Source organism: Coregonus clupeaformis, chromosome 17 (genome assembly GCF_020615455.1).
Source record: "Coregonus clupeaformis isolate EN_2021a chromosome 17, ASM2061545v1, whole genome shotgun sequence".
In the NCBI taxonomy this organism is placed as follows: Eukaryota; Metazoa; Chordata; class Actinopteri; order Salmoniformes; family Salmonidae; genus Coregonus; species Coregonus clupeaformis.
Window position 1 is genome coordinate 13,175,624 of NC_059208.1, and position 9,400 is coordinate 13,185,023.

Below are 9,400 nucleotides of genomic sequence, written 5' to 3' on the forward strand. Positions count from 1 at the left end.
GGCAGGATAGTAAAACATTAGGAGAGCAGGCAGCATAGTAAAACATCTGGATAGCAGGCAGCATAGTAACACATCTGGATAGCAGACAGCATAGTAAAACATCTGGATTGCAGGTATTATAGTAAAACATCTGGATAGCAGGTATTATAGTAAAACATCTGGATAGCAGGCAGCATAGTATAACATCTGGATAGCAGGCAGCATAGTAAAACATCTGGATAGCAGGTAGTATAGTAAAACATTAGGATAGCAGGAATCATAGTAAAACATCTGGATAGCAGGCAGCATGGTAAAACATTAGGATAGCAGGCAGCATAGTAAAACATTAGGATAGCAGGCAGCATAGTAAAACATCTGGATAGCATGCAGTATAGTAAAACATCTGGATAGCAGGCAGCATAGTAAAACATTAGGATAGCAGGCAGCATAGTAAAACATCTGGATAGCAGGTAGCATAGTAAAACATTAGGATAGCAGGCAGCATAGTAAAACATCTGGATAGCAGGCAGCATAGTATAACATTATGATAGCAGGCAGCATAGTAAAAAATTAGGATAGTAGGTAGCATAGTAAAACATCTGGATAGCAGGCAGCATAGTAAAACTTCTGGATAGCAGGCAGCATAGTAAAACATTAGGATAGCAGGCAGCATAGTAAAACATCTGGATAGCAGGCAGCATAGTAAAACATTAGGATAGCAGGCAGCATAGTAAAACATTAGGATAGCAGACAGCATAGTAAAACATTAGGATAGCAGATAGCATAGTAAAACATTAGGGTAGCAGGCAGCATAGTAAAACATATGGATAGCAGGCAGCATAGTAAAACATCTAGATAGCAGGTAGCATAGTAAAACATCTGGATAGCAGGCAGCATAGTAAAACATTAGGACTACAGACAGCATAGTAAAACATTAGGATAGCAGGTAGCATAGTAAAACATCTGGATAGCAGGTAGCATAGTAAAACATTAGGATAGCAGGCAGCATAGTAAAACATTAGGATAGCAGGCAGCATAGTAAAACATCTGGATAGCATGCAGTATAGTAAAACATCTGGATAGCAGGCAGCATAGTACAACATTAGGATAGCAGGCAGCATAGTAAAACATCTGGATAGCAGGTAGCATAGTAAAACATTAGGATAGCAGGCAGCAGAGTAAAACATCTGGATAGCAGGCAGCATGGTAAAACATCTGGATAGCAGATGGTATAGTAAACATCTGGATAGCAGGCAGCATAGTAAAACATCTTGATAGCAGGTAGCATAGTAAAACATTACGATAGCAGGCAGCATAGTGTAAAAATTTGGATAGCAGGTAGCATAGTAAAACATCTGGATAGCAGGCAGCATAGGAAAACATCTAGATAGCAGGTAGCAAAGTAAACCCTTAGGATAGTAGGCAGCATAGTAAAACATTAGGTTAGCAGGTTGCATAGTAAAACATCTGGATAGCAGGCAGTATAGTAAAACATTAGGATAGCAGGCAGCATAGTAAAACATTAGGATAGAAGGCAGCATAGTAAAACATTAGGATAGCAGGCAGCATAGTAAAACATCTGGATAGCATGCAGTATAGTAAAACATCTGGATAGCAGGCAGCATAGTAAAACATTAGGATAGCAGGCAGCATAGTAAAACATCTGGATAGCAGGTAGCATAGTAAAACATTAGGATAGCAGGCAGCATAGTAAAACATCTGGATAGCAGGCAGCATAGTATAACATTATGATAGCAGGCAGCATAGTAAAAAATTAGGATAGTAGGTAGCATAGTAAAACATCTGGATAGCAGGCAGCATAGTAAAACTTCTGGATAGCAGGCAGCATAGTAAAACATTAGGATAGCAGGCAGCATAGTAAAACATCTGGATAGCAGGCAGCATAGTAAAACATTAGGATAGCAGGCAGCATAGTAAAACATTAGGATAAGCAGACAGCATAGTAAAACATTAGGATAGCAGATAGCATAGTAAAACATTAGGGTAGCAGGCAGCATAGTAAAACATATGGATAGCAGGCAGCATAGTAAAACATCTAGATAGCAGGTAGCATAGTAAAACATCTGGATAGCAGGCAGCATAGTAAAACATTAGGACTACAGACAGCATAGTAAAACATTAGGATAGCAGGTAGCATAGTAAAACATCTGGATAGCAGGTAGCATAGTAAAACATTAGGATAGCAGGCAGCATAGTAAAACATTAGGATAGCAGGCAGCATAGTAAAACATCTGGATAGCATGCAGTATAGTAAAACATCTGGATAGCAGGCAGCATAGTACAACATTAGGATAGCAGGCAGCATAGTAAAACATCTGGATAGCAGGTAGCATAGTAAAACATTAGGATAGCAGGCAGCAGAGTAAAACATCTGGATAGCAGGCAGCATGGTAAAACATCTGGATAGCAGATGGTATAGTAAACATCTGGATAGCAGGCAGCATAGTAAAACATCTTGATAGCAGGTAGCATAGTAAAACATTACGATAGCAGGCAGCATAGTGTAAAAATTTGGATAGCAGGTAGCATAGTAAAACATCTGGATAGCAGGCAGCATAGGAAAACATCTAGATAGCAGGTAGCAAAGTAAACCCTTAGGATAGTAGGCAGCATAGTAAAACATTAGGTTAGCAGGTTGCATAGTAAAACATCTGGATAGCAGGCAGTATAGTAAAACATTAGGATAGCAGGCAGCATAGTAAAACATTAGGATAGAAGGCAGCATAGTAAAACATTAGGATAGCAGGCAGCATAGTAAAACATTTGGATAGCAGGTAGTATAGTAAAACATTAGGATAGCAGGCAGCATAGTAAAACATCTGGATAGCAAGCAGCATAGTAAAACATAAGGAAAGCAGGCAGAATAGTAAAACATCTGGATATCAGGCAGGATAGTAAAACATTAGGATAGTAGGCAGCATAGTAAAACATCTGGATAGCAGGCAGCATAGTAACACATCTGGATAGCAGGCAGCATAGTAAAACTTATGGATAGCAGGCAGCATAGTAAAACATTAGGATAGCAGGCAGCATAGTAAAACATCTGGATAGCAGGCAGCATAGTAAAACATTAGGATAGCAGGGAGCATAGTAAAACATTAGGATAGCAGGCAGCATAGTAAAACATTAGGATAGCAGGCAGCATAGTAAAACATCTGGATAGCATGCAGTATAGTAAAACATCTGGATAGCAGGCAGCATAGTACAACATTAGGATAGCAGGCAGCATAGTAAAACATCTGGATAGCAGGTAGCATAGTAAAACATCTGGATAGCAGATGGTATAGTAAACATCTGGATAGCAGGCAGCATAGTAAAACATCTGGATAGCAGGTAGCATAGTAAAACATTACGATAGCAGGCAGCATAGTAAAAAATGTGGATAGCAGGTAGCATAGTAAAACATCTGGATAGCAGGCAGCATAGGAAAACATCTAGATAGCAGGTAGCAAAGTAAACCCTTAGGATAGTAGGCAGCATAGTAAAACATTAGGTTAGCAGGTTGCATAGTAAAACATCTGGATAGCAGGCAGTATAGTAAAACATTAGGATAGCAGGCAGCATAGTAAAACATTAGGATAGAAGGCAGCATAGTAAAACATTAGGATAGCAGGCAGCATAGTAAAACATTTGGATAGCAGGTAGTATAGTAAAACATTAGGATAGCAGGCAGCATAGTAAAACATCTGGATAGCAAGCAGCATAGTAAAACATAAGGAAAGCAGGCAGAATAGTAAAACATCTGGATATCAGGCAGTATAGTAAAACATCTGGATAGCAGGCAGCATAGTAAAACTTATGGATAGCAGGCAGCATAGTAAAACATTAGGATAGCAGGCAGCATAGTAAAACATCTGGATAGCAGGCAGCATAGTAAAACATTAGGATAGCAGGGAGCATAGTAAAACATTAGGATAGCAGGCAGCATAGTAAAACATATGGATAGCAGGCAGCATAGTAAAACATCTGGATATCAGGCAGGATAGTAAAACATTAGGAGAGCAGGCAGCATAGTAAAACATCTGGATAGCAGGCAACATAGTAACACATCTGGATAGCAGACAGCATAGTAAAACATCTGGATTGCAGGTATTATAGTAAAACATCTGGATAGCAGGTATTATAGTAAAACATATGGATAGAAGGCAGCATAGTAAAACATCTAGATAGCAGGTAGCATAGTAAAACATCTGGATAGCAGGCAGCATAGTAAAACATTAGGACTACAGACAGCATAGTAAAACATTAGGATAGCAGGTAGCATAGTAAAACATCTGGATAGCAGGTAGCATAGTAAAACATTAGGATAGCAGGCAGCATAGTAAAACATTAGGATAGCAGGCAGCATAGTAAAACATTAGGATAGCAGGCAGCATAGTAAAACATCTGGATAGCATGCAGTATAGTAAAACATCTGGATAGCAGGCAGCATAGTACAACATTAGGATAGCAGGCAGCATAGTAAAACATCTGGATAGCAGGTAGCATAGTAAAACATTAGGATAGCAGGCAGCATAGTAAAACATCTGGATAGCAGGCAGCATAGTAAAACATCTGGATAGCAGATGGTATAGTAAACATCTGGATAGCAGGCAGCATAGTAAAACATCTGGATAGCAGGTAGCATAGTAAAACATTACGATAGCAGGCAGCATAGTAAAAAATGTGGATAGCAGGTAGCATAGTAAAACATCTGGATAGCAGGCAGCATAGGAAAACATCTAGATAGCAGGCAGTATAGTAAAACATTAGGATAGCAGGCAGCATAGTAAAACATTAGGATAGAAGGCAGCATAGTAAAACATTAGGATAGCAGGCAGCATAGTAAAACATTTGGATAGCAGGTAGTATAGTAAAACATTAGGATAGCAGGCAGCATAGTAAAACATCTGGATAGCAAGCAGCATAGTAAAACATAAGGAAAGCAGGCAGAATAGTAAAACATCTGGATATCAGGCAGTATAGTAAAACATCTGGATATCAGGCAGGATAGTAAAACATTAGGATAGTAGGCAGCATAGTAAAACATCTGGATAGCAGGCAGCATAGTAACACATCTGGATAGCAGGCAGCATAGTAAAACTTATGGATAGCAGGCAGCATAGTAAAACATTAGGATAGCAGGCAGCATAGTAAAACATATGGATAGCAGGCAGCATAGTAAAACATCTGGATATCAGGCAGGATAGTAAAACATTAGGAGAGCAGGCAGCATAGTAAAACATCTGGATAGCAGGCAGCATAGTAACACATCTGGATAGCAGACAGCATAGTAAAACATCTGGATTGCAGGTATTATAGTAAAACATCTGGATAGCAGGTATTATAGTAAAACATCTGGATAGCAGGCAGCATAGTATAACATCTGGATAGCAGGCAGCATAGTAAAACATCTGGATAGCAGGTAGTATAGTAAAACATTAGGATAGCAGGAATCATAGTAAAACATCTGGATAGCAGGCAGCATGGTAAAACATTAGGATAGCAGGCAGCATAGTAAAACATTAGGATAGCAGGCAGCATAGTAAAACATCTGGATAGCATGCAGTATAGTAAAACATCTGGATAGCAGGCAGCATAGTAAAACATTAGGATAGCAGGCAGCATAGTAAAACATCTGGATAGCAGGTAGCATAGTAAAACATTAGGATAGCAGGCAGCATAGTAAAACATCTGGATAGCAGGCAGCATAGTATAACATTATGATAGCAGGCAGCATAGTAAAAAATTAGGATAGTAGGTAGCATAGTAAAACATCTGGATAGCAGGCAGCATAGTAAAACTTCTGGATAGCAGGCAGCATAGTAAAACATTAGGATAGCAGGCAGCATAGTAAAACATCTGGATAGCAGGCAGCATAGTAAAACATTAGGATAGCAGGCAGCATAGTAAAACATTAGGATAGCAGACAGCATAGTAAAACATTAGGATAGCAGATAGCATAGTAAAACATTAGGGTAGCAGGCAGCATAGTAAAACATATGGATAGCAGGCAGCATAGTAAAACATCTAGATAGCAGGTAGCATAGTAAAACATCTGGATAGCAGGCAGCATAGTAAAACATTAGGACTACAGACAGCATAGTAAAACATTAGGATAGCAGGTAGCATAGTAAAACATCTGGATAGCAGGTAGCATAGTAAAACATTAGGATAGCAGGCAGCATAGTAAAACATTAGGATAGCAGGCAGCATAGTAAAACATCTGGATAGCATGCAGTATAGTAAAACATCTGGATAGCAGGCAGCATAGTACAACATTAGGATAGCAGGCAGCATAGTAAAACATCTGGATAGCAGGTAGCATAGTAAAACATTAGGATAGCAGGCAGCAGAGTAAAACATCTGGATAGCAGGCAGCATGGTAAAACATCTGGATAGCAGATGGTATAGTAAACATCTGGATAGCAGGCAGCATAGTAAAACATCTGGATAGCAGGTAGCATAGTAAAACATTACGATAGCAGGCAGCATAGTAAAAAATGTGGATAGCAGGTAGCATAGTAAAACATCTGGATAGCAGGCAGCATAGGAAAACATCTAGATAGCAGGTAGCAAAGTAAACCCTTAGGATAGTAGGCAGCATAGTAAAACATTAGGTTAGCAGGTTGCATAGTAAAACATCTGGATAGCAGGCAGTATAGTAAAACATTAGGATAGCAGGCAGCATAGTAAAACATTAGGATAGAAGGCAGCATAGTAAAACATTAGGATAGCAGGCAGCATAGTAAAACATTTGGATAGCAGGTAGTATAGTAAAACATTAGGATAGCAGGCAGCATAGTAAAACATCTGGATAGCAAGCAGCATAGTAAAACATAAGGAAAGCAGGCAGAATAGTAAAACATCTGGATATCAGGCAGTATAGTAAAACATCTGGATATCAGGCAGGATAGTAAAACATTAGGATAGTAGGCAGCATAGTAAAACATCTGGATAGCAGGCAGCATAGTAACACATCTGGATAGCAGGCAGCATAGTAAAACTTATGGATAGCAGGCAGCATAGTAAAACATTAGGATAGCAGGCAGCATAGTAAAACATCTGGATAGCAGGCAGCATAGTAAAACATTAGGATAGCAGGGAGCATAGTAAAACATTAGGATAGCAGGCAGCATAGTAAAACATATGGATAGCAGGCAGCATAGTAAAACATCTGGATATCAGGCAGGATAGTAAAACATTAGGAGAGCAGGCAGCATAGTAAAACATCTGGATAGCAGGCAGCATAGTAACACATCTGGATAGCAGACAGCATAGTAAAACATCTGGATTGCAGGTATTATAGTAAAACATCTGGATAGCAGGTATTATAGTAAAACATATGGATAGCAGGCAGCATAGTAAAACATCTAGATAGCAGGTAGCATAGTAAAACATCTGGATAGCAGGCAGCATAGTAAAACATTAGGACTACAGACAGCATAGTAAAACATTAGGATAGCAGGTAGCATAGTAAAACATCTGGATAGCAGGCAGCATAGTAAAACATCTGGATAGCAGGTAGCATAGTAAAACATTAGGATAGCAGGCAGCATAGTAAAACATCTGGATAGCAGGGCATAGTAAAACATCTGGATAGCAGGCTGCATAGTAAAACATCTGGATAGCAGGTAGCATAGTAAAACATTACGATAGCAGGCAGCATAGTAAAAATTTGGATAGCAGGTAGCATAGTAAAACATCTGGATAGCAGGCAGCATAGGAAAACATCTAGATAGCAGGCAGTATAGTAAAACATTAGGATAGCAGGCAGCATAGTAAAACATTAGGATAGAAGGCAGCATAGTAAAACATTAGGATAGCAGGCAGCATAGTAAAACATTTGGATAGCAGGTAGTATAGTAAAACATTAGGATAGCAGGCAGCATAGTAAAACATCTGGATAGCAGGTAGCATAGTAAAACATTAGGATAGCAGGCAGCATAGTAAAACATCTGGATAGCAGGCAGCATAGTAAACATCTGGATAGCAGGCAGCATAGTAAAACATCTGGATAGCAGGTAGCATAGTAAAACATTACGATAGCAGGCAGCATAGTAAAAAATTTGGATAGCAGGTAGCATAGTAAAACATCTGGATAGCAGGCAGCATAGGAAAACATCTAGATAGCAGGCAGTATAGTAAAACATTAGGATAGCAGGCAGCATAGTAAAACATTAGGATAGAAGGCAGCATAGTAAAACATTAGGATAGCAGGCAGCATAGTAAAACATCTGGATAGCAGGCAGCATAGTAAAACATTAGGATAGCAGGGAGCATAGTAAAACATTAGGATAGCAGGCAGCATAGTAAAACATATGGATAGCAGGCAGCATAGTAAAACATCTGGATATCAGGCAGGATAGTAAAACATTAGGAGAGCAGGCAGCATAGTAAAACATCTGGATAGCAGGCAGCATAGTAACACATCTGGATAGCAGACAGCATAGTAAAACATCTGGATTGCAGGTATTATAGTAAAACATCTGGATAGCAGGTATTATAGTAAAACATATGGATAGCAGGCAGCATAGTAAAACATCTAGATAGCAGGTAGCATAGTAAAACATCTGGATAGCAGGCAGCATAGTAAAACATTAGGACTACAGACAGCATAGTAAAACATTAGGATAGCAGGTAGCATAGTAAAACATCTGGATAGCAGGCAGCATAGTAAAACATCTGGATAGCAGGTAGCATAGTAAAACATTAGGATAGCAGGCAGCATAGTAAAACATCTGGATAGCAGGCAGCATAGTAAAACATCTGGATAGCAGGCTGCATAGTAAAACATCTGGATAGCAGGTAGCATAGTAAAACATTACGATAGCAGGCAGCATAGTAAAAAATTTGGATAGCAGGTAGCATAGTAAAACATCTGGATAGCAGGCAGCATAGGAAAACATCTAGATAGCAGGCAGTATAGTAAAACATTAGGATAGCAGGCAGCATAGTAAAACATTAGGATAGAAGGCAGCATAGTAAAACATTAGGATAGCAGGCAGCATAGTAAAACATTTGGATAGCAGGTAGTATAGTAAAACATTAGGATAGCAGGCAGCATAGTAAAACATCTGGATAGCAGGTAGCATAGTAAAACATTAGGATAGCAGGCAGCATAGTAAAACATCTGGATAGCAGGCAGCATAGTAAACATCTGGATAGCAGGCAGCATAGTAAAACATCTGGATAGCAGGTAGCATAGTAAAACATTACGATAGCAGGCAGCATAGTAAAAAATTTGGATAGCAGGTAGCATAGTAAAACATCTGGATAGCAGGCAGCATAGGAAAACATCTAGATAGCAGGCAGTATAGTAAAACATTAGGATAGCAGGCAGCATAGTAAAACATTAGGATAGAAGGCAGCATAGTAAAACATTAGGATAGCAGGCAGCATAGTAAAACATTTGGATAGC